This window comes from Equus caballus, chromosome 1 (genome assembly GCF_041296265.1).
Source record: "Equus caballus isolate H_3958 breed thoroughbred chromosome 1, TB-T2T, whole genome shotgun sequence".
Classification (NCBI taxonomy): domain Eukaryota; kingdom Metazoa; phylum Chordata; class Mammalia; order Perissodactyla; family Equidae; genus Equus; species Equus caballus.
The window spans coordinates 155781278-155798853 of record NC_091684.1 but is presented as its reverse complement, the minus strand read 5'-3'; positions in this window follow the sequence as shown (position 1 = coordinate 155798853).

Below are 17576 nucleotides of genomic sequence, written 5' to 3'. Positions count from 1 at the left end.
AATTCAAAAGCAAGTCAAAAAACTGGGAGATTATTTGCAACTCATATAATTGAGAAATGGCTTATATGCAGAGTATACAAAAAATTCCAGCAATAAAAGGACAGTCAACCCAATAGAAAAATAGGTTTGTTTTGAAGAAGCAGTTTACAAAAGAGGCCACACAAATATCCAATAAACATTTGAAAGAGTGCTCAACTTCGCTAGTATCCAACTAAACGATAATTAAACCCACCATGAGAAACCACTACAGATCCACCAGACAATTAAAAAAAAAAGAAAAAACAATTTAAAGTGTTGATGAGGTTTCGGAGCAACTAGAAATCTCTTACAGTGTCTTTGGGATGCAACTGGAACAATCATTTTGGAAAAGAGTTTCACATTGCCTACTATATTTGAACACGTGCTTGCTGTATGACCCAGGAATTTCATTTCTAGATACATATTCAACAGAAATGTGGGTACATATGCACCAATAGAATACTATAAGAATGTTCACAAAAGAATTATTTATAATAGCACCAAACTGAAAACAATGTCTAGCAAGACAGGAAAGAATAAATAGCAGCACGTGCATAGGCTATTATACATCTATCAAAATAAATATGATAAAGATACACACAATAATGTATGTGAATCTCAATCATAATGTTGAGCAAGAGGAGTACATACAAACACATTCTGTATGAGTCTATTTCTGTAAAGTTTTAAGGTTTAAATTATTATATGGCATTAGAAGTCAGGACAGCAGTTACAACTTGGGAGGAAGGCAAGGACAGTGATTGGTACGGGGTGTGAGGAGACTTCTAGGTCCTAGTAATCATCTATGTCTTAACCTAGATTAGTATTTTTGCAGACATATTCACTCAGTAGTAATTCACCTAGCTGTACACTAATGATTTGTACTATTTAATGTACTTGTATTATAGTCCAACCAAAAGTTTAAAAAAGAGAAACATTAAAATAAAATGGCACTATTTTATTTTTGGAGAAATAGGATTATGCCAAAAGCACCAAGTGCACAGCCTGATGGATTTCAAACTGGTCAATTTTGTGACAATTTAGCATCAAAAAGAAAAATGATTGCATTGGGTTGGAAGACGTTGGATCAATACAAATCTAAGAGTCCATAATTGTTTAAAAAAAAAGAAAAAGTCAGAAAAAACTCATTTGTCACCCTTTGAGACAGCTATTATAACAACTCCTTACTTTGAAAATTGATAATTAAAGGTAAAGATTTAAGTAACTATATTGCCCTTCCAGTAAAGAATTATATATTTCAAAACAACTAACTAGCCCTAGTTGATGAGAGAAAGCTCTGCTTTATAGGTATTCCCATGACCAGCTATTATGGAGAAGAAGTAATTTGGAAAAAATATTTTTTCAAACCCTAAATGAAATTATTGATTCAAGCAATTGTTAAAATTCATTAAATGAATGTTTTATGGGGAAGTAGGCATTCATAGCATCCCATATTTGCAAGGGGAACAATCTAACTGAACAATACAAGGATCGACAGATGTCACATAAACCAGTGATCAATCTCACCGTCACTAAAGGTGAGTCAATCTGATATTGTATATTTTCTGATGTGATGCACCAGGAGATACAAAATGTCACCTAAAATTTATTCTAGTCAAGCATGTTTAACTTGAAACTATTAAGGCTTAAGCTGTAACTGTAGATACAGAGATACAAACAGTGATTCTGCAAGAAAACAATCAGACAAGTCCAGAAGGCAGGGCATTTTGAAGATCAATTGACCCTATTCCTTCAACAAGTTAGAGTCATAAAAAGGGGACTGGTTTTATGTCTGTCTATCACTCTTATTTGTTCAAATGAGTATCAGTTCAGTATCTATTTAGGTAGATAGATAGATTAAACAGATAGATCATAGATAGATCAACAGATATCTTATTTATTCAAGCCAGTATCACTTCAATGTCTTTTTAGATAGACAGGTAAGTAGGTAGATAGGTAGGTAGGCAGATAGATAGATAGATAGATAGATGATAGATAGATAGATAGATAGATAGATAGAAAGCTGTACCTTTACCTGTAACCTATGGTTACTTCTCCTTTCTAGTTTATAATTTCGTGTGTTTACTTTAGGACTTTAATTTGATTTAATAAGCATAAATAATAGTTTATATTTTTTATTTTAATTTTTAAGAATAGCTCTTGGATTTATTCAATAGTGATACCATTTTCTATTTTCTAATTCATTCATTTCTCTCTCTTCATTCTTCTTTTATCCTTTCCTTAGGTCCATTTCATTGTGCCATTTTTAATTCTTTACTTGAATGCTATATTTATTAATCTTAAATTTTTATTTTTATGTTAAATTAAATATTTAAATAACTAATGTCTGAGTGCTGCAGTAGCTATACTCAATGTTTTAAAACATGGTACTTTGTTATTATTTCCCAGTTATACTACAATTTTTATTTTGATTTGTTCTTTGACCTGCTGAGATGATTGGAAGACTTTTACACCAGGCGGTGTGGATTTTCTGCTTACAGTTGTTATTATTAATTTCTAGTTTTATTACATTGTCATCATTAACTAAGTTCTGCATTGCTTTTCTTTTTTCACTATACTGAGGTCTCTCTTGAGGCCCACGACTTTGTTCATTTTGGCTTATTCCACAAGCATTTGAATGAATATGCGCATGTTAGTTCTCCCCTATTAGTTGTTTACATCCTCCTTAATCTCATTTATGTTTTGCTTACTTGATCTTTCATCAGCTGAGAAAAAAGCATTATAAGTTTTCCTTTAAAAATATGTTTCTACTTACTGAAGTTTTCACTTTATGAATTTTGTAGACAGTATTTCATAAATAAATATTTAAAACAGTTATTTATGTATATTATCCACTTTATTAATATACAATGTCTTTGTCCCATTTAATATTTTTTACCAACCACGAGTGAAACTTATTTGATATTAATATTGTGATCCTTGCTTTTTTTTTCTTAGTTTCCATTTGCCTGCCATGGCTTTGCTCAAATCTTCACTTTCAAGCTTTTTGAGTTAATTTTTATTAGATAGGTTTCTTGTATACAATAAATCATTGATGCTGTTACTAGATATAATCCCGGAAGGTGTCATGATTCCTCTCAGAGGTTCAACTGTACAGAACTTAATAAAGAGCCTGTTTACAGATGGAACTAGGGTTAAAAAAGAGAAGAGAAAGAGAAAGATGCCCAAGAACAAAGAGACACACCAATCACAGAAGGGCATGAAGGGACAAAAGCGTGAAGAGTGTCACCAGAGTCAAATGAATGCTGGAGCTGTGAGGAAAGGTCGCCAAGCAGGAGCCATATATGGAGAAATGCAGCCAGAGGCCAAGCAGCAAAGAAGGGAGGAAGCAGAGAAGAAATACTCGCTTCTCTCCTCCTAACTTGAACCCTATAGGCACTTCCCATTGAGAGCATTCTGCTCGAATTCGGCCTACAAAGGCACCTGGATGACGTAGACTGCAGGGTTCTGTGTTCATGACCACAGCACAGGCTAGAGAAGAAAAGAAAATCCACCCCAAAGCTAATAGAAAAGTACCAGAACAGTGCACCTACTCAGCATCCATTCTTGCCTTTCGCTAAGATTAAGAAAATTGCATCCCCAGCACAGGGGAAACTACCACCCTTTATGACTTAAATTGTGGCAGGGTGTCAGCAATTCAGTCATACTCCCAACTGGAACGTAAATTTTAATATAACCTACCATCAGCACACTTCATACCACAGAGCAAGGAGAGTGGAAGAAAAACAACCGAACTACCAGAAAATATGTTAATTAGCTGCTATTGTTCTTGCCTTTGTTCATGAGACCAAATTTGATCATCAAAATGTCCTTTTGCTATCATCCATTCCATGTTCAAACCACACTTTGCCAAATTTCTTCAGGATAGCAATTTTTGTCTCATGAGATGACCCAAATTTTCATTTCATAGAATTGGAATCTCAGTGATCCTGTCTTTATTTGGTGGCCACAGTGTCACATTGACTGTTTTTGTGGGATGTGTAAGTACTAAAAGGCTCCATACTGAATCTCCTGGATTCCAAACCAGTCCCTCTAGCCCAATTTTCCCTTGTTAATCAGAATTAATCACCCTAGCCAGTAGAGTAAACTTCATTGTTGCCAGTTAGGTCAATGGCATTAGGAGCTAAAAATGACAAGGGTGTAGTTTCAAATCCGAATTTAATAGAAACGCAGCTATATTTCTTGGCAGAAGTGCTCTTTCCTTGGAAAGCAGAAGCACCAAAGCCACCAAGTACAAGGTTTCAGGGAAGGCAAACAAAATTTTGTAAATAAGATATTAGGTAAAATAATGAGATAGATTCCTCTTAATTCTACCTCTTAGTTCTTGGACTTGCATATTCTGGCTTTGGGAATACAGCACCATATATTGGCTGATGGTCTAATCTGTTAAGCCAGTATCACAATTTCAAATAATATTATCTTGCAGTTGGCACTGCAACAGAGCCTCCAGGAGGCCATTCCATCATCCTATCAGGCCAGCTGCTTATTGGTAATGTGATGTGTGGGGAAACATCAATTTCATGGCCAGAAATATATTGTGACAATTCTTTTGCTGTAAAAGGAGTTTTTTGGTCAAAGGCAATATAGCGTTGAACATTATGGCAATGAATGAGGCATTCTATAAGGCCATGTATGGTGATACTGTTAGAAGCATTGAGGGCAGGGGAAGAGGAAAACATTTCCTTAATATGTATCTGTTTCTATGTGGACAAATAATTGCTTATTTTATAATGTAAAGAGTTGAATATAATCACCCTGCCACCAGGTGACTGGCCAGTATCCTTATGGAATGTTCTCATTGTCAGGAGCTCATCATTGCCTCTGGCATTGGTAGGCTGGACACTCAGTGATAGTAGCCAGATCAGGCTTGCTAAAGAGTAGTCCATTTTGTTGAGTTCATGCATATTCACCATCCATGATTACTTTTTACTTGGTCCCATTAAGTAAGCACCAGAATCACTGGGAAAAGCAGTTAATAGATATCCATCCATGGGAGAGATCATACAGTTGATCCATCTGATTACTGAACACCTTCCCTTTAGAGGATTCCTCTGGGAAACTGAATGTGGGTTGAGGGAGATTTGGTAAAAACACAGGAGTAGATTGTAGGAGTCTGAGTCATCTCCTCATTCAATACTCTTGTGACTCTCATACCTGTTCAGACTCTGTCGCATCTATATAATTTCCATTTTATAACTTATAATGCTAACATGCATGCACAACTTGAAGATTTGATAACTCAGATAGCACCCAGTTGGTATGAACACTTCAAATCACACAGTTACCTAGTGTCCCATTCTCAAGTATTTTATTTCTTCCTGGGCCTGGTAGCAAGCCAGAAACTGCTTCTCAAATAGAGAAGAATATTTGGCTGAAAGGGGGAGTGGCTTTGCTCCAAAACCCTAGGCAAGTGAACTGTGATTCTACTCCAGGGGCTAGCTGGAAACATCAAACAGCGTCACTCTCAGCCACAGAGATTTCCAGTACCATTAGATCTACCAAGTCATAATGCTCACGTGGCAGGGAGCTCGTGGGACCTACCAGACCTGCTGCAAAGTGCTCTTTCTGCATGGTGCGCAGCGCAAGGTGCAGTTGCTTGGCATTCTCCAAACAAGTGATATTCTTATATACCTCACTTTGTAATACTACTATATCAGTCAGGATCATTGCAAGAAACAGAATGCGGCTTCAATGGTCTACTGTAGAGACTTTAGTGAAGGACTCATTTACCTCAATGTGAGCAGGATTTAGGGACTTGGCAAAGGATGCTGCAATACTTAGAGACCAGAAACAGCGAAAAGCTGTTACCACCCCCAGACCTAAGGGACAAAGGGTATAACAGCATTATCTAACCCTAGGAAGAATAGCTGGAGCTGTCGAGAAAGACTATCTGGTAGAGAAACTATACTCATGAAGAATCAGAAAGGAAATAGAGAAGAAATGCTGTGATTTTTCTCTCTTCTCACACACTCTGATCGCCTGCCAGTGCCTTGAATTAACCCAGTTTGACTAGTAGCCAGATGGCAAGAGAACCTAGTGATAGAGTCTTAGGAGTTGGCTTAACAGTTAATTTTATTTCATTTACACTTCACTTATATGTAAGAACACTGAAGATATGTTTAGTTTGAGTTTTGTCATCTTATGTAATGATTTCTGCTTTGAACGGTTCCATTTGTTTACATTTTCCTATAATATATTTCAGTGTATATACATTTGTATTTGTTTTCCATCAGACTATGTATCTATGTATGTGTATGTATCAGTTATGAAGGTTACTACTAGAGAAAATAAAAACTAACTCTTAAATTTGGAAATATATATAAAGTAGAGATGTACTAAATAAATGTTTGGCCAAATGCTGAACAGCTGAGGGTCCAAGTCATTATTCACCTGAAGCTAAATATACTATCTCAGAATGAATCCAAACTTTTATTAAATTCATTTGCAACTGGAATTTTATTATTGAAATTTTAGACCCCAGAATTTTAAAGCTTGATGTTATAGTTTGGGACAATAACTTCTTAGCACTGTCAGCTGCTAGATTCCTCCTGTAATGGCCATAGCACGTGCAGATCCTAACTTGGCTACCTGTCCTGTTTTTTTACTTATGATGATTTTCCCACCAAATTATTATATTTTCTTCCTCTGTAACATTAAAGGACTAAGGCACACTTTTGAAGATTCTAGATCCTGAAAATGTGGTTGATGGTAATGATGCAGCTTCACTGGGGCAATCCCACCAACCAAAGCTTTGCACACTGACAATATTTCCACAAGCAGAATTAGGATCATTACCCTGACTTAAATCTTTTTATTTCTGTATTTTCCTGAACTGGTTGCTCCATAAATTCACTTGAGAATATTTGTCTATAAGTCTTAGCTTTTAAAATGTGGCAATGGAAGAATGAAACTGGCTTTCAAGATAAAACAATTGTCTCTGAATTTTCAGCTGCATCTAAACTTTCATCATGCACTAATTTCAGCACCTTCCTCAGTTTAGGATGACAGGAAGACCTCACAGCAAGCATCCTAAAAGAAAGCTATGCATTCTAAAGGCATATTGTATTGGTTATTTTCTCAGTAAATTCCAACAAACTAATTTCTTTACAAACAACCACTGGATGTCAATAAATCCTGCTATGCAAAATATTGCTATTAAGGCTTGTTCCAGCAGACATTTAACATGTATTTGTTGCTGATTCATCTTGTATAGGGCCGTGACAAACCAGTTCCAAAATTATATGCATGACACAAAATATGTCTTTAGCTGAAGATTTTAAGATTTCACCTGCACAAATCAACCTTTGAAAGTAAATATTAATATATTTACAATAAACCTGAAGGCTTGTTGGATCATTGATTCCATGCAAGTTCAAGGATGAGAGAAATGATGGTAGAGTAGGTTTGTCTAATTTGGTCTCCCATAGTCTGAGGCTAAATCTGAAGGGGAATGGAGATTTGGGCCAAGACACAAGGTAAAGCTGAATGTTGGCACATTCTTAGTGTGTGTGTGTGTATGCATGTGCTTGTGTGAGAAAGGAACTTTCCAGGGCCTCAGAAAAGTAGTGGCAGAGATAGTCTGCTCAGGAACACATGGGCACTGACCCTGTCTTTACACACTTGGGTATATCAGTTCATGGTCTAATTTGCCTTCACAGAGAAAGATCACGAATTTCTAATAAAGACCAAAGAATTAGATGAGGTATTATTGAAATTTCACTACCTTTTATAGTATGACTAAAATCTCAGAATAATGGCATTACAGAGGATCTGATGGCTGCATTAATTTCTTCCACTGGGTAGGGAAGGGAGTGCTTTCATATTTTTTGTGAATTTGGGTCTTTGTTTTAAATTGACATATTTCTGGACTTAAGAGAAAACTACAATCAACCAAAATCTAACCTTTCAATCCAGCCAAGAGTTTACTTCATTCACTCAATTAAAATATGGATCCTTTATAATACCTATTCATAATCTCTTTTAGTCCATATTTTCTCCATTATGTCCAACTCCCATCCATCAGCTGTTGGTTTAGAGTGAAAGCTATTTTTAAGATTGTAGAATTAATTATTGAAATACGTACTCCCTAAGTCTACAGACTCATAAAATCCATATTCACCTTTGCATTTCATTGCTTATTCATCTAGACCAGTGGTCAGAACAAAGATGGAAGAAATTCATGAAGAGCTCATGCACTGCAATTCATATTGCCTTTTGTTCCCTAGTCAAGGGAGCATAAGAGAGCAGCAGGATTGGAGGAAGAAGGCAGAGCACTGAAAAATATTATATACGATCCACTTTTGAAAAGGCAGTCTAATCTCCTACAGGAAGACTCTGCCCCTAGGCTTTCATCTCTAAATCACAACTACTCTAACTCCTCCAGTTACCAGAGGGAAAATTTCCTTTATTTATATTATGTTGTTTATCTTAGTAAGGTAAAGTAAGAGCTTTGTAATAACATCTAAGATAGTCTCACAATAATCTGTGTGATTGTATAGGATAGTGTGTTTTATAGTTTTAGATTTCTTAAAAAACTGAGCTATAACCGCAGAATATTTGCTCTAAGGAGGAGAAACCAAGTAATATGAATAGCACATAAAGCAACTAGAGATGTTTGGCTCGAAAGAAAGAAGATGTAAATGTGATATGAGAGCCTTCTTCAAATATTTGAAGGCTAGCCAGTAGATGACTATGGAGATAAACTTTATACTGCCATAATGAGTAGAGAAAAGAATGGTGGATAGAAATTTTAAGATTGCAGATTTAAACTGCTATAAGGAGTTAATGATAACAATAAGCTATAGATTGCTTTAATGGATTAGAGATGTAAACAGAAGGGTCCAAACTGAGTTTTGTTGATAGAGATGCCATAGAGGAAATTTGGGCATTGGATGGGGAGTTAGACTAATTGAGCCTTTTTGACTGTTTCAATTCTGATGTTCTCTTATTGTACGAAATTGTACTGATATTTAAGGATCATGGTATTCCTTTACTACTGGTTGGGCTAATAGGAGTGAAGACAATGAATGCATGATAAGTGTGACATAGTGACAATTACTAGATTTGGACTTGGAAATTTGTGGCTTGAATTCCACTTCTATTGCTGACTCTAGCAACTTTAAATTAAAAAAATTTAACTTATCTGGGTCTCAGTCCTTTTATTAAAAATAATAATAATTATACTATCTACCTCAGAAGGTTATTATGTGAGTTAAATTAGATAGCACATATTCAATATGACAAACCCTTCAAGATGACCTAGTGTGTGCAAGACAGCATTACAAGCTGAGACTTAAAGATGAGAAAGAGGCAATTACAGCTAAAACTTTGCTAGGGTTTATGGTACATAAAGAAATAGCTATAATTCAACATGGTAAATGCTATAATAGAGGTGAATAAAAAAGTGTTTTATGAACAAATAAAGTTGGGAAAGTCAGGTTGGTTTGGGAGATGAATTGGGAAAAAGCGCAGAAAAGAGAAGCCATAAATCCCATAAGATAAACAGGACTTAGGCAGTATGCAAAAAACATACCAGAAATATTCAGCATGATCAAATGCATGCAGGTGAATAAAAGTCTCTCCTAAGTCTCCTGCCCAACAAAGTAATACAATGTAAGCCCCACGTGGTGAACAGCAAATAGTAAATGCTGATGTGATTGTGTATTTGAAAACATTTAGAATGGTGCATGGCAGACAGCAGGTACATAATACATGTCTTTTAAAAACCAGTGTGTTTGACTTCTGGTTCTGGTCATAACAAAATAATGGACTTCCGATTTATTCCCCTGTAATAAACAACTATAAAACTAGACAAAATATATGGTGCAACAGTTTTCAAGCATCGTACAACAAACAGCATAGAGAGTCGTGTTCCCTAAAGTGAACTCAATATTTAAAGCTGGGCTTCCATATACAGCTACTTTTAAAACTGCAAGAAAGAAAGAAAAAACCCAAATAGTAGTAATTTTTCTGGATAGAGAAATAGAATGCAGGATGAAGCTGAGGTGGCTGGAATTTATGAGGACGGTCCCAGAGAGGAAAGAGCTGCAACGAGGAGATCCAAAACCTACATATAGATCTTTTTTATTTTTTGACTGAACACTAAATTGTGCACGCACAGAGTAAGATTTCACAATGCCAGACCGAGAAGAGTTACTGAGCACCAAGGAGCTGAATGGAGATTCCGCTGGTTGTACAATGTTAGGAAGCATTAGAGCTTCAGCTAGCCAAAGTGAAGAGAGCTCACTGAGGATCTCCAGGTGTTTCAATGAGAACCCAGAAGAGTAAATCCTCCACAGCAGGGCTAATCTAGCCCTATCAGAAGAAATGCTCTAAAATCAGCCTTTGAAAGCTTAAAACCAACGATCAACTGATCAGGCTGATCTGACAATATGTTAACTGCCTGCTCAGAATAAAATTCAACACAGTTTTATAGAAGACAAAAAATCTAGGCTCTCAATAACATAGTATGGAAAATATCAAGCATAAAATAAAAACAGTTATTCAACATATGGAAAAAGCAGGAAATTGTGACATAACCAGAACAAGCAATAAAAACAGACCTACAAATAACCAAGATATTGTTAATAGCAGACAAGCACGTAACAGGTATGAAATTATGCCAAGAATTTAAAGGAAAAGATGGAAGAGAGTAACGCTATGGAGATTATCAGCAGAGAAATAAAAATTTTAAAATCTTAAATGTAGCCACTAGGGAAGACACATAAGATAAAAGGGAATGATGATAAAGAATGTTGCTAACTTCTGATCAGAACAAATGTAAGCCAGATGACAACTGGAAAAATATTTTTTTTAAAGATTGACCCTGAGCTAACATCTGTTGCCAATCTTTTTTTTCCTTCTTCTCCCTAAACGACACCCCCCACGCCATACATAGTTGTATATTCTAGTTGTAGGTCCTTCTGGTTCTGCTATGTGGGATGCTGCCTCAGCATGGTCTGATGAATGGTGCCATGTCTGCGCCCAAGATCTGAACTAGCGAAACCCTGGGCCACCCAAGCAGAGTGTGCAAACTTAACTACTCAGCCATTTCCATGGGGCCAGCCCCTGGAAAAATATTTTAAGAACTGAAAAGAAATGAAATATCATTCAAGAAGTATATACCCAGTGAAAACAACCTTCAAAAGTAAGGGCAAAATGGGGGCTAGCCCAGTGGCGTAGAGGTTAAGTTCATGCACTCCACTTCGGTGGCCTGAGGTTCACTAGTTAGGATCCTGGGCACAGTCCTACACACTGCTTGTCAAGCCATGCTGTGGCAATCATCCCACATGTAAAATATAGGAAGATGGGCACAGATGTTGGCTCAGGGCCAATCTTCCTTAGCAAAAAGAGGAGGATTGGTAGTGGATATCAGCTCAGGGCTAATCTTCCTCAAAAAAAAAAAAAAGAGTAAAATGAACACTTTTTAGATTTAAAAGAATGGTGAAAGAATTTGTTACCAATGGAACAGCACTAGGAGAAATGTTAAAGGAGGTTTTTCAGAAGGATAGAGGTACAAATGTAAACTCAAAGCTGCCAAAGACACAAAGAGTGGCAGAAATGGGAAATATTTGGATAAATAAAAAAGATATTTGTGTTTCACAATCTATTTAAAGAACAAATGACTTTAATAAAAAATAATAGTATATTTCAGAGTATATAACGTGTAGAAGAGTAGTGTAAGGCAGATGTATCACAAGGAACGGCAGAATAGCAGATAAGTTTATGTTTTCCTTAAGCAACAATGGCAACAACAAAGAGTAAAAAGTTTCAACAGGAAAATCCATAATTTTGATTACCCTGACCTGATAGCTTGGCTAATGTCACACTTAGTACTGCCGTATCTGATGATCTTTGCCAGGGAACCTAATATAGCCAAGGCTGTTTTTCCTGAAACATAAAGCTTTGACACCTTATTGAAAAATGAGCATCCATGGCTAGCTACAGAACAGGTTTTTGAAGCCCTGAGACTTCTCAAGTTTATTTTTTCTCCATATCTTACTCTTCTCCCTTACGACGTGTTACAAAAGAACCTGAGAACACCCATGGGAGGACAAAGGGGAAATTTAAGAATGAGATTGTGATGATAAATTGCTTGTGCTAGTTTTGAAACCAGGTCCCTAGAAGGACATCTTTATTCAAACAAGTGTATTTAGTCTAGAAAAAAGTAGATTATGAGAATTCCCATTTTACTTACTAGATTTGAATGTTATCTGCTTTGTTATTCCTGAACATAAACATGAAAACTTCAAAGGTATCTTTATCTCGATTTCAGTTATTTGGCTACCAAAAACAAAGAGAAATTTAAAATCTGTTATAGGAGCATCTTCCTCTTAAGAAGTTTCACATTGCTTAGGTGGAAATCAAATACTGCTAAGCTTTAGATCTTTGAATTATTGGTGCCAGTTTAACAACGGTCTTTAGCTTTTTGCATTTGATTAGTTAGCTTAACATATTCAGGTATCCTATTTTCTCCAAGCTTTCAAAAAAATTTTTTTTCAGAAATTTGTTTTTGGAAGTCCATTCATAGTTAAAAGTCCAGGTTTTATCTTGTTTCTGAATATTCTAGAAAAAACAAGCATGCAAATATATCAATTAACATCAGAATAATTTCTGCCCCTGATAGTAGTTTTTATTTAGATTCTCACACCATTCAGGGAATCTAATTTTATAATGGGTACAATATAATAATAAAATAGTTTGAAAGTATAACTTCTATTATGAGACATCTGAGGAGCATTGGTTGAAATATTTGGAGTTGGGGCCAGCTTATCAGACTGGTTACTTGAGTAACAGAGATGAAAACTTACGTATCAAAGATATAAGAATTCAAAATATTTTTCCGGATAAATAAATAGCATAAAATCCTACTCTTTTGATGTTGTATATAATGTATTAACTATAAAGGACACACTAATTAAATATATCAGAAAATTCTGGAAAAGAGCTTTATCAATTTCAAACACTTATTTCTGTAAATATTATATAATGAGGATTGTTTTCCAGCATCCTGTAAGCAGCATCACCAAGTTTATAAACTGGAGAATCTAGCAATTATTTTATGAGAATGATAGTAATTCCTTAATTTAAATTAATCACATTTCTTATCATGTTTTCCATCTTTCTGGATAACCACCAGTGTATATGTGCATATACCCACCAAAATAAAAGCAGGACTGTAATTGGTGGTTTATGTTTCTGGGCAGGTGATCTAAAAAATGTTTCCCTCTCAATTCAATATGACTGCTTAAATAAGTAAATTGCACATTACTCTAAGAAAAAATAATTATGAAATATTATCAAGCCCAGTAGTAATGAAGATAAGAGTATTTTTGTTCTCAATGTCCTAAAATTAGAAATAACTCAAATGCCCCGAAATAAGACAATGAGCTAAAAAATGTGATACAATCGAAGAATTGAAAAGTACTCAGAAATACTGCAACAATGAAAAGTAATGAGCTACTGATACATACAATGACATGAGTCTCCACAATACTCTAAGCAAAAAAAATCAAACACAAAAATACATACCGCATGATAATATTCTATAAAGTTTTAGAATGGGCAAAATCAATCAATAGTGATAAAAATCAGAGCAACGGTTGAAGGGTGATGGGAATTGGTTAGAATGCAGAGTGAGACATTTCTGATGTGAAGATGGTCCGTATCTGGACTGAGGTGTGGGTTACTCAGGTGTGAGCTTTTGTCAAAAGTCTTTAAACAGTGACAAGATTTTTGTGCTTCACTGAATCTAAAATGTACTACAATTAAAAAGAAGGAAAAAAAAACAATTAAAACCTGTGAAAATAAAACTTTGCACATTAGTCTAAAAGCACAATGATTTATGATATTCTTCTTACTTTACTAATATAATTGTCATTTTTAACGGTCTAGATTTTCCCATATTATTGTGCTTCAGCCCAGAGAGTGAACTTTTAACAAAATGCAAAGAGTATAAATTTCAATGAAGCAGTGGCCAAAAAGTTGGCAAAAAATTATCACCAGATTAGCATTTGTGGTGTGCACAAGAGCCCCTCGAAGACGTCCACGGCCTAATTCTGTGAATCCGTGAATGTGGCAAAAGAGACTTTACAGCTATAGTTAAGTTACACACCTTAAGATAGGAAGAGTTTCCTCAATTATCCAGGTGGGCCCCACCTAATCACATGAATCCTTAAAAGCAGAGAACTTTCTCCAACTGGAGCGAGAGAGATGTGACGGAAGGAGAAACTTGAACCATTCCCGGTTGGAAGGATCTGATGCGCCATTGCTGGGTTTGAGAATTAGGGGTTCACATGAGAAAAGAGTCAGGCCTCTGGGAGCTAATGGCAGCCTCCAGCTGATAACAGCAAGAAAAATGTGATCTCCAGCTGCACAAGAGAGTGGAAATGGTGACCTACAACTGCAAACTCTGCCAACGACCTGGATGGACCCAGAAGGGGATTCTTCCCCCAAAACTTCCAGTAAGAGCCACACTGGCTGACACCTGGATTTGGACCTTGGGAGACCTCTGACCTACGGAACTGTGAGTGATAATTTATGTTGCTTACGCCATTAAGTTTGCTGTAATTTATGACGGTGGCAATAGACAACTAATACAGTATTGCCGAATGAGACTGGAACATGAAGGGATCTTGATTTTCAGAAAGGTGGGAAAACATAAATCTTGTGAAAACATAGATGATCTGGGGAGGATAAAGTTGATCATATCCTTTACATTTATATTTAATTTGTAGCAAATTCTGCTGCATCAATTATGTTGGCTTGTCCTTCTCCTTTTTGTTTTCCTAGAGCTTTTTATTCCTTGTATTAAAATCCTCTCCAGGGATGAGCTGTATTATCAGGTAAACCTTGAGTGTGTAGGTATACTTGGTATTTTAACTTCATTTATATGTAGGAATTTCTTTTAAGTCCAAATTCTTTTTTTTCTTGTGAGGGAAATTGGCCCCGAGCTAACATCTGTTGGCAATCTTCCTGTTTTTGCTTAAGAAGATTGTCAGTGAGCTAACATCCATGCCAGTCTTCCTCTATTTTATGTGAGATGCCACCACAGCATGGCTTGATGAGTGGTGTTAGGTCCAAGCCTGGGATCTGAACCTATGAACCCTGGGCCGCTGAAGCAGAGTGCAAGAACTTAACTACTATGCCACTGGGTTGGCCCCCCAAATTCTTCTTTTGATTGCTCTAGGTATACAGGGGGAAAAAATGATGGAAAATATAAATATTTTATTTGGAAATCAAACCAAAATCTTTAGATATGGCCTCAGGGCCTGTTTGTCAAGCTGGAATCAACTTGGGAGAATCTATTTCACAAACTGGCATCAGTGCCTGATACTTCCAGGTTCCTTCCTTGTTCCCTCACACATACTTTCCCCCACCCCTCCCAGAAAATCATTGCATCTAGTTAAAATAAGGTTTTCCCGGTTTTCCTCCTTGTCACCATTTCCAGGAGAGCTTTTATGAGCCGTTGCTGCTGCTCTTTATCAAAAGTCACTTCCCAGGTACAGTGTCTTCTCTTGCCTCTGAAGGGTACTTTTTCATGCTGAACAGGGGTGAAAGCTTAGAAACCAAACTAAATGCAATTTTACTCCTTATAGTCACTGAGGGGCTAACTTTCCACCATTACTTGAGACTGTAACATTCTTATTTGTTTTTGTTTTTTTTTAATCCAATCTGATCGCAAAACCTGGAAATAGATGAGAAATAAAAATCTAATTAAAAAAGGAACTGTTCCCTGAGTTATTATTCAACAAACACTAACTTAAATAAGAAACCTTAAAGTTCTTTAATGGAGAAACATTTTCTTGTTGGAACACTAAATAATGGTTTATTCTCTCCATGATTACAATAAGCCCCAATGAATAAGTCTACTATTTATCCTGTAAAAAAACAGGATAATGATTATAGAAGGACACCTGAATTTATTGGCTTTAATTAAATGTGTTTGTTCTAAACTGATGTAATTTAAACACAATCCATAGAAAAGATCTATTGCATAGTTAGTACTGACTTGCCTGTCCACAGAAGAATGTTCATATTCTATTGTAGATAAGCCTGACGTAATATAGACAAAACTATAAAATCTCTGATAATATTATTTTTTTATTTTAAAGCAAAGATTCTAACACATTTGCCCTTCAAATCTTCTTAGTTTTTAATTCAGATATCATTAATTACTTTCTGTTAGTAATTCCTTTTCAGATTCTGTTTTATTTATTTATTTTTTTAATCACACTTAAACAATGATGAGCAGCAAATTGTTTCACTATTTACGAGGCTGGTTCCTATACCACGTATTGAAGAATCACTGTCAAATTTTCTTATTTTCTGATATCAATTATAGTCATCATTTGAAAAATCAGTTTTGTACATTAAAATTTTAAACAAACTCTTATGGGATTTCAAAACAATTTAAGAACTTAGGCTTATGCTCTGTTGAATAAATACTAGGAAGTGGTTTGCTCAAGTTTATTTAAAATGAAATTATAGATATTTTTAGTTTTATATAGATATCTTTTTATATTCTATTGAGTGAGAACAGGTTTACAGAGTAAAATAAATGTTTTCCTTTTCTCCCTTGTTTCTCTTTCCAAGAACTAAAAAATCCATTGAGACTTTAGTACTAACAATATGAATTTCTGAAATTGTCTGCATTATAACAATTTAAGTGAATATTGGGGTTTAGATCAGGAATCAGAGTAGGTTTAACACTCCTATGGGTTACCTCCCTCCTCCTGTTGTAAGTAACCAACAAACTCCTTCCTTTTGCTATGTTTGAAGTATTAAACTGACTTTAAATATAACTGGATCAACTCCAATTGAAGAAACTCTATCATTGAGGTCTATATAACACATTGTGATTATAACAATAAAAGACGTGTAGAAGCACTTCAAAAATTTTTTTTCAGTTCTACATGACAGAACTGAATAATACACCATATGCATCATATGGCGTTTTAGCTCTTCAGTATCAAGTTTAGGAATAGGAAGTGGAAGAGAAGAAAAGAGAAATGATGTTTATTAAGTGCATGCTGTGAACTAGGCGTCTGATGGATTTTCTGTACACGATATTTATTCACACAGAACTTTATAAATTTAAAATTATCCCCATTTTACAGACAAGAAAACTGAGACTCAGACAAGTGAAGCAACTCATCCAATGTTACATCAGTGGAATTTCTATCCTTATTTGTCTAATTCCAACATCTATTATCTGACTTTCTGGAAGAGGAACAAACTAGAGAGGAGAAAGAGTAAGAGAAGCAGTGAATCAAGGAATCTCTCAACTCTGTAATGCAGTCAGGGGCATGCAGGCATTGTTCTGGAACTAACACCACTGGAACATAGCCTTCTCCCAATAGCTCTTACCATTGCTTGTAGTAAGCTAGAGAGAAATGTAGAGAACAAGGTCTCATCTGTCCATTAATGCTCCTGAGTGGATATAACACAAAATTTCTAGGTCTTGTGCAGGCCTTGATCTAGGATGAGGCAAGTGAGGTCCTTGCCTCAGGTGCAAAATTTAAGGAGTTGCCAAAAAA